Here is a 15,761-nt window from a genome sequence, read left to right as displayed (position 1 = left end):
TGCTGTATTGAAGGTCTCAGTAATTTGGCCTGCAGCGGACGGCCTGCCTCAATAATGGCGGCCTCGCGCGAGGACACTGCGTCTCGCGGAATTCAGAACCTCGCTGTACGGACTGGCTGCCTCAATAATGGCGGCCTTCTAGGTACCACAGCAGCAACCCAATAAAACTCCGAATAACTGACTTCCTCGAGCCCTGTGGCTTCCAACCTGCTGGCAGCCTCAGTAGAGTCAGCCTGCACCTGCCTGCCTGCCAGGGTAAAGGCCCCAGGCCCCGAACCGGCTGCCTCGTTAGGGGCGGCCTTCGCCTTACAGAAGTTCTCAGTCATGGCGGCCTGCGGTATAAGGCATGCCACTATTAAAGCGGTCTCTCGCGAGCACCTTGCGTCTCGCGGGACTCAGCACCTCGCTGCACGGACTAGCTTCCTCAACAATGGCGGCCTGTACCGTACCCACTGCCGCAGCCCGAGCAGGCTCCGTAAAACTGCCTGCCACGAGGACGGCGGCCTCACACCCCTGGCTGTATGAGTAGAGGAGGCCTGCACCTGCCGGCCTGCCAGGGTAAAGGCTCTGTGCCCAGTACTGGCTGCCGGGATGGTGGGGGCCTACGCCGTACAGAAGGTCTCAGTCATGGCGGCCTGCAGCAAATAGCTTGAGTCAATTAAGGCGGCCTCTCGATCCACGCTGCATTTCGCGGGTCTCACCACCTCTCTGTTCAGACTGGCTGCCTCAATATTGGTGGCTTCTAGGTTTCCAAAGGGTTCATGATGTCAGTGCAGCAGCCGAAGCATCCCTTTGCAGGGAGGGAGCAGGAAGCGGTGAAGAACCCACAACTGTGACTTTGGTCCATCCAGGGACAGAATGAATGCCGCCCTGCCCAGCCTCTCTGATCTTGTGACCCTTTTTCCTGGGTAGAATTTTCGGTCGAGTTCACAGGGCTTTAGCTGGAATTTCAGCACCAGGGACAGAGGCAGAGCGTGTTATTTCTTGAATGGCCACAGAACAGCAGAGGATAGTTTTTTACCTGACAGCTTCCTTTTAAGGTCCAGTGTAATAAGTATATGGTTCCATAGATAGACGTGTACAGTATAATCAGTAACTTACTTGAAAGACAATGAAAACGTTTATCTTATAAAAGCAGTGCATAAGCCTGCTCTATGATTACAGTTTAATAAATCACTAAATAAGGTGTACTTACTAAGTACATTTCTATAACTCCCTGCTAAGGGGTCAGTGGCCTCCAAACCCCTGGCTGCCTCAGTAGAGGTGGCCTGCACGTGCCGGCCCACCAGCAATAAGACCCCGTGCCCCATACTGGCTGTGTCGTTCGCAGGTAGGCGGGGGGAGGGCCTCTGCCGTACAGAAGGTCTCACTAATGTCGGCCTGCAGCATTCGGCCTTCCTCAATAATGGCGGCCTCTCGCGAGGACGCTGTGTCTCACGGTAGTCAGCACCTTGCTGAACTAACTGGCTGCCTCAATTATGGCGGCCTGTACCATACCCACTCGCGCAGCCCAAGAGGGCTGCATAAAACTGCCTACATGAGGACGGCAGCCTCCACCCCGTGCCCCGTACTGGCTATGTCGTTTGCGGGGAGGGAGGGGAAGGCCTCTTCCGTACAGAAGGTCTCAGTAATCTATGATTACATTATGACAAATCACAAAAATAAGGAGTACTTAATTAGCAGATTTCTATAACTCCCTGCCAAGGGGACGGTGGCCTCCAAACCTCTGCCTGCCTCAGTAGAGGCGGCCTGCACCTGCCGGCCTGCCAGCGTAAAGACCCCGTGCCCACAACAGTGGGGTGGGGGCATTTGTGGGGAGGGGTGTGGGCTGGGAATGGGGGGATGAGAAAAAATATGTGATACCTTAATCAATAAAGAAATTAAAACAAATAAAGAAAGTTTGGTTTAGGGCTAGGGTTAGGGCTAGTTTTAGGGTTAGGGTTAGGGTTAGGGTAAGGGTTGGGTTTAGGGTTAGGTGTAGGGCTTGGGATAGGGCTAGGTTTAGGGTTTGGGATAGGGCTAAGTTTAGGGTTAGGGTTAGGGCTAGGTTTATGGTTATGGTTATGGTTAGGGTTAAGGCTAGTGTTGGGGCTGGGTTTAGGTCTAAGTTTAGATTAGGGTTAGGGTTAGGTCTAGGGTCAGGACTAAGGCTAAGGCTAGGGTTAGGGTTAGCGTTGGGGTTATTTTTAGGGTTAGGGCTAGGGTTATGGTTGGGGCTATGGATAGTGCTAGTGTTAGGGTTAGGTTTATGGTTAGGGCTTGGGTTAGCCTTAAAGTTAGTGTTAGGGCTAGGGCTAGGGTAATGGCTATGCGTAGGGTTAGGATTAGGTTGAGGGATATGATTAATGTTTGGGTTAGGGTTCGAGCTAGTGTTATGGTTATGGTTAAGTTTAGGGCTAGGGCTAGGGCTAGGGCTAGGGTTAGATTTAGGGCTAGAGTTAGGAAGAGGGCTCGATTTATGGGTAGGGTTATGTCTAGATTTAGGGTTAGGGTTATGGTTAGGGTGGTGTTAGGGTTAGGGTTAGGATTAGGATTAGGTCTAAAGTTAGGTTAATAAAAACCAAAAAGAATCAAACAAAAAAGACCCCGTGCCCATACTGGCTGTGTCGTTCGCGGGAAGGGGTGGGGGGAGGGCATCTGCTGTACGGAAGGTCTCAGTAATGTCGGCTTGCAGCATTCGGCCTTCCTCAATAATGGCGGCCTCTCGCGAGGACACTGTGTCTCACAGTACTCAGCACCTTGCTGTACGAACTGGCTGCCTCAATTATGGCGGACTGAACGATACCCACTGCCAAAACCAAAGCGGGCTTCATATAACTGCCTGCCTCGAGGACTGCAGCCTCCAACCTCCTGGCTGTCTCAGTAGAGGCGGCCTGCACCTCCCTGCCTGCTAGGATAAAGGCCCCGTGCCCCGTACTGGCTGCCTTGTTAGCAGGGGTCTCTGCTGTACGGAAGGTCTCAGTAATGTCGGCCTGCCCGGTATGGCCTGCCTCAATAATGGCAGCCTCTCGGGGTACTCAGCACCTCGCTGTAAGGACTGGCTGCCTCAATAATGATGGCCTGCACTGTACTCACTGCCGCAATCCTATCGGGCTCCGTGTAATTGGATTCCTCGAGGACGGTGACCTCACCGTTTATGAGTGCTTCAAAAATGGCTGCCTTTACGGTATGGACTGAAATAGTGAACACACACATTCACAATGTCAGTGCAGCAGCCCTTTGCAGGGCTGGGCTGTGAACGGGTGCAAAATCCAGACTAGTGACTTTAGTCCATCCAGGGAAGGAATGCCTCCCGCCCTGGACAGACTTGATGATTTTTAGGGTTTTTATTTTTTTCTGAGTGTTTGTTTGTTTTGGGGTAGAATTATTTGTTGCGTTCACAGGGCATTAGCTGGAATTTCAGCACCATGGACAGAAGCACACGGTGTTATTTCTTGAATGGCCACAACAGTAACTTGGTAACTAGGAACCAGTAACCTGGTTACCAGTAATGAGTCACCTGGTAACCAGTCAACTGGTAACTAGTAAACCAATAACTAGTAAACCAATGATCCGTTAAAAGGTAACCTAGTAACTACTAAACTGGCAACTAGTGACCTGGCAACAAGTTACCTGGTAACCAGTTACCTAGTTACCAGGTAACTAGTAACCAGTAACACGTACCCTGGTAACGAGCAACCAGTATCCCATTAACTTGTAAACTAATAACTAGTAACCTTAGTAAAGGAGACCTGCATGCCGCCTGCATCATTAGTGCATAATGCCGGCCTCTTGCAAGAACACTGCTTCTTGCAATCCTGCAGCACCTCGCTGAATAGAGTAGCTGCTTTAAAAATGGCGACATCCAGGGAATAGGATGCCTCAATAATGACGGCCTGCATGGTACCCACTGCCGCAATACTTGTGGGCTGCGTGTAACTCAGTGCCTCGAGGATGTCGGCTTTCAACATACTGGCTGCCTCAGTGAAGGCGGCCTTCAGCTGGCTGCCTCGTTAGCAGGGGCGGTGGCAAGGCCTCCACCGTACAGAAGGTTTCTGTAATGACGGCATGCTGAATATGGCGTGCCTCAATTACAGCAGCATCTCACGAGGGCGCTGCAACTTGCAGTACTCACCACCTCTCTGTTCGGACTGGCTGCCTCAATATTGGTGGCTTTAGGTTTCCAAAGCGTTCATGATGTCAGCACATCAGCCGAGGCCTCCCTTTGCACGGAGGGAGCAGGAAGCGGTGAAGAACCTACAACTATGACTTTGGTCCATCCAGGAACGGAATGAATGCCGCCCTGCCCAGCCTCTCTGATCTTGTGACCCTTTTTTCCTGGGTAGAATTTTCGGTCTAGTTCACAGAGCTTTAGCTGGAATTTTAGCACCAGGGACAGAGGCACAGGGTGTTATTCCTGAAATGGCCACCGGAGGGCAGCAAAGGATAGTTTTTACCTGACACCTTCCTTTTGAGGTCCAGTGGAATAAGTATATGGTTCCATAGACAGACGTGTACAGTATAATCAGTAACTTACTTGAAAGTAAATGAAAACATTTATCTGATGAAAGTCGTGCATAACCCTGGTCTATAATCATAAACATTATGATAAATCACAAAATAAGGAGTACTTACTATTAGCACATTTCTATAACTCCCTGCCAAGGGGACGGTGGCCTCCAAACCCCTGGCTGCCTCAGTAGAGGCGGCCTGCACCTGCCGTGTCCCGTACTGGCTGTGTTGTTTGTGGGGCGAGGGGGGAGGGCCTCTGCCGTACGAAAGGTCTCAGTAATGTAGGCCTGCAACATTCGTCCTGCCTCAATAATGGCGACCTGTCGTGAGGACAGTGCTTCTCATGGTACTCAACACCTTGCTGTACGAACTGGCTGACTCAATTATGGCGCCTGCACGATACCCTCTAGCAAAACCAGAGCAGGCTTTGTATACCTGCCTGCCTCGAGGACTGCAACCTCCAACGTCCTGGCTGCCTCAGTTGAGGCGGCCTACATCTGGCTGCCTACCAGGGTAAAGGCCCCATGCCCCGTACTGGCTTGGTCCCTAATTGGGGGCGGGGCTCTGCTGTACTGAAAGCCTCAGGAATGCCGGCCTGAAGCATTCAGGATACTTCATTAATGGCGGCCCCTCGTGAGGACACTGTATCTCACAGTACTCAGTACCTCGCTGTATGGACTGGCTGTTTGAATAATGGCAGCTGCACCATACACATTGCTGTAACCTGAGCGGGCTCCATTTTTCTGGCTGCATCCAGGAAAACGGCCTCTAATCTCTTGGCTGCCTCAGTAGAGGAGGCCTACATCTGCCTGCCTGCCAGGGTAAAGGCCCCGTTCGCCGTACTGGCTGCCTTGATAGCAGGGGCCTCTGCTGTACGGCAGGTCTCAGTAATGTTGGCATGCAGCATTCGGCCTGCCTCAATAATGGCGGCCTCTCGCGAGGATGCTGTGTCTCACGTTATTCAGCACCTCTCTGTACGGAATGGCTGCCTGAAAAATGGTGTCCTGCTGGGTACCACAGCAACAACCTTATAAAACTCCGTATAACTGGCTGTGTCGAGGCCTTTGGCCTCCAAACTCCTGGCAGCCTCAGTAGAGTGAGCCTCCATCTGCCTGCCTGCCAGGGTAAAGGCCCCGTGCACCGTACTGGCTGCCTTGTTAGCAGGGGCCTCTGCTGTACTGAAGGTCTCAGTAATTTGGCCTGCAGCAGACGGCCTGCCTCAATAATGGCAGCCTCCCGCGAGGACACTGCGTTTCACGGAATTCAGTACCTCGCTTTATGGACTGGCTGCCTCAATAATGGCGGCCTTCCGTGTACCACAGTAGAAACCCGATAAAACTCTGAATAACTGGCTGCCTCATCCCTGTGGCCTCCAACCTGCTGGTAGCCTCAGTAGAGGCCGCTTGCACCTGCCTGCCTGCCTGCCAGGCTAAAGACCCCGGACCCGTACCGGCTGCCTCATTAGGGGGCAGCCTTAGCCTTACGGAAGTTCTCAGTCATGGCGGCCTATGGCATAAGGCATGTGTCTATTAAAGGGGCCTCTCGCGAGCACGCTGCGTCTCGCGGGACTCAGCACCTCGCTGCACGGACTAGTTTCCTCAACAATGGCGGCCTGTACCGTATCCACTGCCGCAGCCCGATCGGCTCCGTAAAACTGCCTGCCACGAGGACGGCGGCCTCACACCCCTGGCTGTATGAGTAGAGGAGGCCTGCACCTGCCGGCCTGCCAGGGTAAAGGCCCTGTGCCCAGTACTGGCTGCCGGGATGGCGGGGGCATGCGCCGTACAGAAGGTCTCAGTCATGGCGGCCTGCAGCGAATAGCTTGAGTCAATTAAGGCGGCCTCTTGCATCCACACTGCATTTCGCGGGTCTCACCACCTCTCTGTTCAGACTGGCTGCCTCAATATTGGTGGCTTCTAGGTTTCCAAAGGGTTCATGAGGTCAGCACAGCAGCTGAGGCCTCCCTTTGCAGGGAGGGAGCAGGAAGCGGTGAAGAACCCACAACTGTGACTTTGGTCCATCCAGGGACGGAATGAATGCCGCCCTGCACAGCTTCTGTGATCTTGTGACCCTTTTTCCTGGGTAGAATTTTTGGTGGAATACAGGAAAATTGGCTCTGTCCGACGTTAGCTGGAATTTCAGCTCCAGGGACAGCGGCACAGCGTGTTATTCCTGAAATGGCCACAGGAGGGCAGCAAAGGATAGTTTTTGCCTGACAGCTTCCTTTTGAGGTCCAGTGTCATAAGTATATGGTTCCATAGACAGACGTGTACAGTATAATCAGTAACTTACTTGAAAGAAAATGAAATCATTTATCTTATAAAAGCAGTGCATAACCCTGCTCTATGATTACATTCTGATAAATCACAAAATAAGCTGTACTTACTATTAGCATATTTCTATAACTCCCTGCCAAGGGGACGGCGGCCTCCAAACCCCTGGCTGCCTCAGTATAGGCGGCGTGCACCTGCCGGCCCGCCAGCATAAGGACCCCGTGTCCCGTACTGGCTGTGTCGTTTGCAGGGAGGGGTGGGCGGGCCTCTGCTGTACGGAAGGTCTCTGTAATGTCAGCCTGCAGCATTCGGCCTTCCTCAATAATGGCGGCCTCTCACGAGCTTGCTGTGTCTCATGGTACTCAGCACCTTGCTGTACAAACCGGCCGCCTCAATTATGGCAGCCTGCACAATACCCATTGCCAAAATCAGAGCGGGCTTCATATAACTGCCTGCCTCGAGGACTGCAGCCTTCAAACTCGTGGCTGCCTCAGTAGAGGCTGCCTTCACCTGCCTGCCTCCCAGGGTAAAGGCCCCGTGCCCCGTACTGGCTGCCTTGTTAGCAGGGGCTTCTGCTGTACGGCAGGTCTCAGTGATGTCGGCCTGCAGCTTTCGGCCTGCCTTAATAATGGCGGCCTCTCAAGAGGACGCTGTGTCTCACGTTATTCCGCACCTCACTGTACGGAATGGCTGCCTGAATAATGGGGTTGCTGCAGGCCGCGGAATTCGGTACCTCACTGTATGGACTGGCTGCCTCAATAATGGCGGCCTTCTGGGTACCACAGCAGCTACCCGATAAAACTCCGAATAACTGGCTGCCTCGATCCCTGTGGCCTCCAACCTGCTGGTAGCCTCAGTAGAGGCCGCTTGCACTTGCCTGCCTGCCTGCCAGGCTAAAGGCTTCGGGCCCCATACTGGCTGCCTCGTTAGGGGGTGGTCTTCGCCTTTCGGAAGTTCTCAGTCATGGCGGCCTACGGCATAAGGCATTTGTCTATTAAGGCAGCCTCTCGCGCTCACGCTGCATCTCGTGGTATTCAGCACCTTGCTGCACGTACTAGCTTCCTCAACATTGGCGCCCTGTACTGTACCCACTGCCGCAGCCCGAGCGGGCTCTGTAAAACTGCCTGTCACGAGGACGGTGGCCTCCAACCCCCTGCCTGCATGAGTAGAGGAGGCCTGCACCTGCCGGCCTGCCAGGGTAAAGGCCCTGTGCCCAGTACTGGCTGCCTGGATGGCGGGGGCCTGCGCCGTACGGAAGGTCTCAGTCATGGCGGCCTGCAGCGAATAGCTTGAGTCAATTAAGGCGGCCTCTCTCATCCACGCTGCATTTCACGGGTCTAACAACCTCTCTGTTCGGACTGGCTGCCTCAATATTGGTGGCTTCTAGGTTTCCAAAGGGTTCATGAGGTCAGCACAGCAGCTGAGGCCTCCTTTTGCAGGGAGGGAGCAGGAAGCGGTGAAGAACCCACAACTGTGACTTTGGTCCATCCAGGGACGGAATGAATGCCGCCCTGCACAGCTTCTGTGATCTTGTGACCCTTTTTCCTGGGTAGAATTTTTGGTGGAATACAGGAAAATTGGCTCTGTCCGACGTTAGCTGGAATTTCAGCTCCAGGGACAGCGGCACAGCGTGTTATTCCTGAAATGGCCACAGGAGGGCAGCAAAGGATAGTTTTTGCCTGACAGCTTCCTTTTGAGGTCCAGTGTCATAAGTATATGGTTCCATAGACAGACGTGTACACTATAATCAGTAACTTACTTGAAAGAAAATGAAATCATTTATCTTATAAAAGCAGTGTATAACCCTGCTCTATGATTACATTCTGATAAATCACAAAATAAGCTGTACTTACTATTAGCATATTTCTATAACTCCCTGCCAAGGGGACGGCGGCCTCCAAACCCCTGGCTGCCTCAGTAGAGGCGGCCTGCACCTGCCGGCCCGCCAGCGTAAAGACCCCGTGCCCACAACAGTGGGGTGGGGGCATTTGTGAGGAGGGGTGTGGGCTGGGAATGGGGGGATGAGGAGAAATATGTGATACCTTAATCAATAAAGAAATTAAAATAAATAAATAAATAAATAAATAAATAAAGTTTGGTTTAGGGCTAGGGTTAGGGCTAGTTTTAGGGTTAGGTTTAGGGCTAGGGTAAGGGTTGGGTTTAGGGTTAGGTTTAGGGTTAGAACTAGGGTTAGGGCTAGGGTTATGGTTATGGTTATGGTTATGGGTAGGGTGAAGGCTAGTGTTGGGGTGGGTTTATGCCTAAGTTTAGATTAGGGTTAGGGTTAGGGCTAGGGTCAGGACGAAGGCTAGGGCTAGGGTTAGGGTTAGCATTGGGGTTATTTTTAGGGTTAGGGCTAGGGTTATGTTTGGGGTATGGATAGTGCTAGGGTTAGGGTCAGGTTTATGGTTAGGGTTTGTGTTAGCGTTAAAGTTAGTGTTAGTGCTCTGGCTAGGGTAATGGCTATGCGTAGGGTTAGGATTAGGTTTAGGGCTATGATTAATGTTTGGATTAGGGTTCAGGCTAGTGTTATGGTTATGGTTAAGTTTAGAGCTTGGGCTAGGGTTAGATTTAGGGCTAGGGTTAGGAAGAGGGCTCGATTTACGGGTAGGGTTAGGTTTAGATTTAGGGTTAGGTTTATGGTTAGGGTAGTGTTAGGGTTAGAATTAGGTCTAAAGTTAGAATAAAAAAAATAAAAAACAAACAAACAAACAAAGACCCCGTGCCCGTACTGGCTGTGTCACTTGCGGGAAGGGGTGGGGGGAGGGCCTCTGCTGTACAGAAGTTCTCAGTAATGTCGGCCTGCAGCATTCGGCCTTCCTCAATAATGGCGGCCTCTCGCGAGCACGCTGTATCTCGCAGTACTCAGCACCTTGCTATACAGACTGGCTGCGCCAATAATGGCGGCCTGCTGGGTACCCCAACAGCAACCCGATAAAACTTCGTATAACTGGCTGTGTCGAGGCCTGTGGCCTCAAAACTCCTGGCATCCTCAGTTTAGTGAGCCTGCACCTGCCTGCCTTCCAGGGTGAAGGCCCCGTGCCCTCAACTGGCAATCTCGTTAACGGGTGCCTTTGCCGTATGGCAGGTCTCAGTAATGTTGGCCTGCAGCATACGGCCTGCCTCAATAATGGTGGCCTGCACGATACCTACTGCCAAAACCAGAGCGGGCTTCGTATAACTGCCTGTCTCGAGGACTAAGGCTTCCAACTTCCTGGCTGTCTCATTAGAGGCCGCCTGCACCTGCCTACCTGCCAGGGTAACGGCCTCGTGCCCCGTATTGGCTGCCTTGTTAGCAGGGGCCTCTGCTGTTCGGAAAGTCTCAGTAATGTCGGCATGCACGGTATGGCCTGCCTCAATAATAGCAGCCTCTCGCGGTACTCAACACCTCACTGTTAAGGACTGACTGCCTCAATAATGACGGCCTGCACCGTACCCAGTGCCGCAATCCTCTCGGGTTCCGTGGAACTGGATGCCTCGAGGACAGCGTCTTCACCAGTTCTGAGTGCTTCAAAAATGGCTGCCTTTAGGGTATTAACTGATGTAGTGAACGCACATGTTCACCATGTCAGTGTAGCAGCCTTTTGCAGGGTTGGGTTGTGAAAGGGTGCAAAATCCAGAGTAGTGACTTTAGTCCATCCAGGGAAGGAATGACTCCCGCCCTGGACAGACTCGATGTTTTTGAGGGTTTTTCTTTTTTCTGTGTGTTTGTTTGTTTTGTGGTAGAATTGTTTGTTGTGTTCATAGGGCATTAGTTTGAATTTCAGCACCATGGACAGAAGCACACGGTGTTATTTCTTGATATGGCTACAACAGTAACTTGGTAACTAGGAACCAGCAACCTGGTAACCAGTAACCAGTCACCTGGTAACTAGTAAACCAATAACTAGTGACCTGGTAAAAGGTAACCTAGTAACCGCTAACCTGGAAACTAGTGACCTGGTCATCAGTTACCTGGTAACCAGTTACCTAGTTACCAGGTAACTAGTAACCAGTAACACGTACCCTTGTAACGAGCACCCAGTATCCTATTAACTTGTAAACTAATAACCAGTATTAGTAAAGGAGACTGAATGATGAAACAGAGGGCCGGAGACCATTGGATACCAGGATACAGGCTTTATTGGAGATCACCCTGTCGGCCGCCTTCCAGAGGGGAACGAGAGCATGTGTTGGGGTAAAGGCACCTTTTAAGGGTAGGAAAAGGAAGGGACGGGGTTTAGGGTACTCAGTACAAGCTGATTGGTGGTTTCATGTAAGGTATATGATTAGGCACCTAGGGACTTAGCAATCAGGGGCTTAGGGTATTTGGCAGGTGGTGATTGGTGGTTCAATGTACAGTCCATATAAGTTGTTCAGGAATGTCCGGCTGCAGGTTGAGTTTACGTCATACTCCGTCCATCAGTTGGGGGAAGGGAGGATCTATCAATACCCAAACTTCTGACCAAGGCTCTGCATGTCTTGGCCCTGTTTGTAGGTACATTGTTTGGCCAAGATCCAGGACAGGCACATTCTTTGCCGGCTCTAAAGTAATCAATAGGCAGTGATTGAAAAGTTCAGAACAGCACAAGCCTTTATGGGTCAGAGGGCTTCTTATCCAAGGCCTTTTCTTGCACAAGAACCTTCGGTCCTAATTAGAGTTCATCACACGAGTCTCCCAGCTTTTCTTGTGAGTCTCCTTCTCGTCTCCCATCTGCTCCCTTCAAACCGGGAACACGTCCTCATCTGGACTGGCAGTGGGTTCGAGTCACCCTCTGTGAATACTGAAAGGTCAGCGCTCTCCACTTTGAGGCCTCTGACTCGTTTTGTGCCCAGATGGTTGACACACTGACCATCGATGGTCACTGTTCTTTGCCCATTTGGTTCACCGGGGATGGACTTCCTCTCATCTCTAATTGGGCTCTTACAGAGCAGCAGGCACACAGAGCTTTTCATAATAGGATGCAGGGTTAGGAAACACCTCCTGTTTTCACCCTAAATTACCTCATAGGCTCGTATCTACTGAAGCCAGGCATACAACTTCTCTATGACTAAGAGGCTTATCTTATCCTTAACCAAACCCTGTCCAGGGTCTTAGTAAATTCCAATATTGCTTCATATTTTTTAAAGTTACTTCTGTGATATTAGGTTATTATTACTGAGGGTTTTTTTTCTCCTAGGAAATAAGTTGTAAACACATTTTTTTCCTGAACATAGATTCTACTTAATGCTTTGGTGTTGAAACACAGTGGTTTCAAAACGTGTTCTTGTAACTCACAAGGGTTCTGCTTGATCTCTGTTTCTGTCTCTTTCAGAATGAAAGATAAAATAAACCTGTAGAAATGTGCTAAGACCAAGCATGCCTTATTTTGTGATTTATTTGAATGTAAACATAAAGCAGACTTATACAGTGTCTTTTATAGGATAAACACTTATATTTTTCTTCAAGTAAGTAACTGACTATACTGTATACATCTATGATTCTATATACTTATTACTCCAGCCCTCAAAAGACGCCCTCAGCCAATTCCTGCGCAAAAAATAATCCTCTGCTGCCTTCCTGTGGTTATTCAAGGAATAACACACTGTGTGTCTGTCCACGGTGCTGAAATTTTAGCTAAAGCCTTGTGAACACGACCAAAAATTCTACCCAGAAAAAGAAGAAAAACCCACAAAATCATCGAGGCTGTCCATGGCGGCAATCATTCCGTCCCTGATGGACCGAAGTCAAGGCTCTGGGTTCTTCACCTCTTCCCACCCCAGCCCTGCAAAGGGAGGCCCCGGAGACTGCTGCACTGAGGTTCCCTTTATGGTGGCCCACCATCCTGCCTAATGTTCCTTGGTGCCTCTTAACTAGAGAGTAGCGAGTGAGCGTATGTCTGGCAAGTTGTGCTCTAACCACTGAGCAATACCAGCTACGGATTCTATTCACTTTAAAAAATATAAATCGGAGGGGCGGTCAAGGGTCCGTGGTCAAGGCTGGGGCTGAGACTGGGGCTGGAGTTGGGTTAGGGTTTTAGGGTGAGGGTGAATGTGAGGGGTCAGTGTCTGTGTCATGGCCAGGGTCAGAAGTGTAAAAGGTGAATTTGCTTTGGAAATGGAGAATTTGGATGTATTTCAGCAGCATCCAAATGAGTCTCCCTTTCCAAGATCTTAGTAAATTCCAATATTGCTTCATATTTTTTTCAAGTTACTGCAGTGACATTAGGTTATTGAGATTGAGTACTTTCTTCTCCTAGTAAATTAGTTGTAAACACATTTTTTCTGAATAAGACATTATAGTTAATACTTTGGTTTTGAAACCTGCTCTTGTAACTCAAAGGGTTCTGCTCAATACCTATGCCTGTCTCTTTCAGAACGAAAGATAAAATAATCTTGTAGGAACATGCTAAGACTAAGCATCCTTTATTTTGTAATTTTTTCAGAATGTAATAATAGAGCAGACTTATACACTGGTTTTAAGGGATAAACGCTTATATATTTTTTCTTCAATTAAGTTACTGATTATACTGTACATGTCTATGGATCTATGTATTTATTATGCTAGTCCTTAAGGGACACTATCAACCAATTCCTGTGCAAAAATAATCCTCTGCTGCCCTCCTGTGGCCATTTCCGGAATAACACGCTGTGCCTCTGTCCCTAGTGCTGAAATTCCAGCTAAAGCCCTGTGAACTCGACCGAAAATTCTACCCAGGAAAAAAGGCTCACAAGATCAGAGAGGCTGGGCAGGGCGGCATTCATTCCGTCCCTGGATGGACCAAAGTCACAGTTGTGGGTTCTTCACCGCTTCCTGCTCCCTCCCTGCAAAGGGAGGCCTCGGCTGCTGCGCTGACATCATGAACCCTTTGGAAATGAGAAGCCACCAATATTGAGGCAGCCAGTCTGAACAGAGAGGTGGTGAGACCCGCGAAATGCAGCGTGGATGCTAGAGGCCATCTTAATTGACTCAAGCTATTCGCATCAGGCCTCCATGACTGAGACCTTCCGTACGACGCAGGCCCGCGCTATCCAGGCAGCCAGTATTGGGCACAGAGCCTTTACCCTGGCAGGCCGGCAGGTGCAGGCCTCCTCAACTCATGCAGCCAGGGGGTTGGAGGCCGCCGTCCTCATGGTAGGCAGTTTAACGGAGCCCACTTGGCTGCGGCAGTGGGTATCGTGCAGGCCACCATTATTGAAGCAGGCCGAATGCTGCAGGCCGACATTACTGAGACCTTACATATGGCAGAGGCCCCCCCTCTAACAAGGCAGCCAGTATGGTGCACGGGCCTTTACCCTGGCAGGCAGGTGCAGGGTGACTCTACTGAGGTTGCCAGGAGTTTGGAGGCCACAGGCCTTGCCACAGCTAGTTATACGGAGTTTTATCGGGTTGCTGCTGTGGTACCCAGCAGGCCGCCATTATTGAGGCAGCCAGTCCATGCAACAAGATCCTGAGTACCGCGGGATGCAGAGTCCTCGTGAGAAGTCGCCATTATTGAGGCAGTCCGTATGCTGCAGTCTGACATTACTGAGACCTTCCGTACAGCAGAGGCCCCTGCTAACAAGGCAGCCAGTAGGGGGCACGGGGCCTTTATCCTGGCAGGCAGTCGGGTACCGGCTGCCTATACTGAGGCAGCCAGGAGGTTGGAGGCTGCAGTCGTCGAGGCAGGCATTTATACGAACCCCGATCTGGTTTTGGCAGTGGGTATCGTGCAGGCTGCCATAATTGAGGCAGCCAGTTCCCCGTAATGGGTGTGTCATTAGCGGTTGGCCTATGCCATAGGGAAGGTCTCAGTAATGTCAGCCTGCAGCATTGGGCCTGCCTCAATAATGCCGGCCTCTTGCGAGGACAGTGCTTCTCGTGGTACTCAACACTTGCTGTAGGAATTTGCTGACTCAGCCTAAGGCCTGCCTCAATATAGGAGGCCTCTCGCAAGGACGCTGAGTCTCGAGGTACTCAGCACCTCACACTTCAGACTGGCTGCCTCAATATTGGCGAGCTGCTGGGTGCTACTGCCGCAACCCAGGAAAAGTCCATATAACTGGCTGTCTCGAGGCCTGTGCTCTCAAAACTCCTGGCAACCTCAATAGACGCTGCCTACACCTGCCTGCCTGCTAGGGTAAAGGCCCCGTGCCCCGTACTGGCTGCCTTGTTAGCAGGGGCTTCTGCTGTACAGAAGGTCCCAGTAATGTCGGCCTGCCGGTATGGCCTGCCTCAATAATGGCAGCTTGTCGTGGTACTCAGCACCTCGCTGTAAGGACTGACTGCCTCAGTAATGACAGCCTGCACTGTACCAACTACCGCAATGCTTTCGGGCTCCATGTAACTGGATGCCTCGAGGACGGTGACCTCACCGTTTATGAGTGCTTCAAAAATGGCTGCCTTTAGGGTATGGACTGACATAGTGAACGCACAGGTTCACCATGTCAATGCAGCAGCCCTTTGCAGGCCTGGGCTGTGATAGGGTCCAAAATCCAGGCTAGTGACTTTAGTCCATCCAGGGAAGGAATGACTCCCGCCCTGGACAGACAGATGATTTTGAGGGTTTTTCTTTTTTTTTTCTGTGTGTGTGTTTGTTTTGGGGTAGAATTATTTGTTTCGTTCACAGGGCATTAGCTGGAATTTCAGCACCATGGACAGGAGAACACAGTGTTATTTCTTGAATGGCTACAACAGTAACTTGGTAACTAGGAACCAGTCACCTGGTAACCAGTAACCAGTCACCTGGTAACCAGTCAACTGGTAACTAGTAAACCAATAACTAGTGACCTGGTAAAAGGTAACCTAGTAACTACTAACCTGGCAACCCGTTACCTGGTAACCAGTTACCTAGTTACCAGTTAATTAGTAACCAGTAACACATACCTTGGTAACGAGCAACCAGTATCCTATTAACTTGTAAACTAATAACTAGTAACCTTAGTTATGGAGAGCTGCATGCCTGCCGCCTGCATCATTAGTGCATAAAGCCGGCCTCTCGCAAGGACACTGCTTCTTGCAATCCTGCAGTACCTCACTGAATAGAGTAGCTGCCTTAA

Source organism: Eptesicus fuscus, chromosome 22 (assembly GCF_027574615.1).
Source record: "Eptesicus fuscus isolate TK198812 chromosome 22, DD_ASM_mEF_20220401, whole genome shotgun sequence".
In the NCBI taxonomy this organism is placed as follows: domain Eukaryota; kingdom Metazoa; phylum Chordata; class Mammalia; order Chiroptera; family Vespertilionidae; genus Eptesicus; species Eptesicus fuscus.
The sequence above is the reverse complement of the archived record's forward strand: the minus strand, read 5'-3'. Positions refer to the sequence as shown.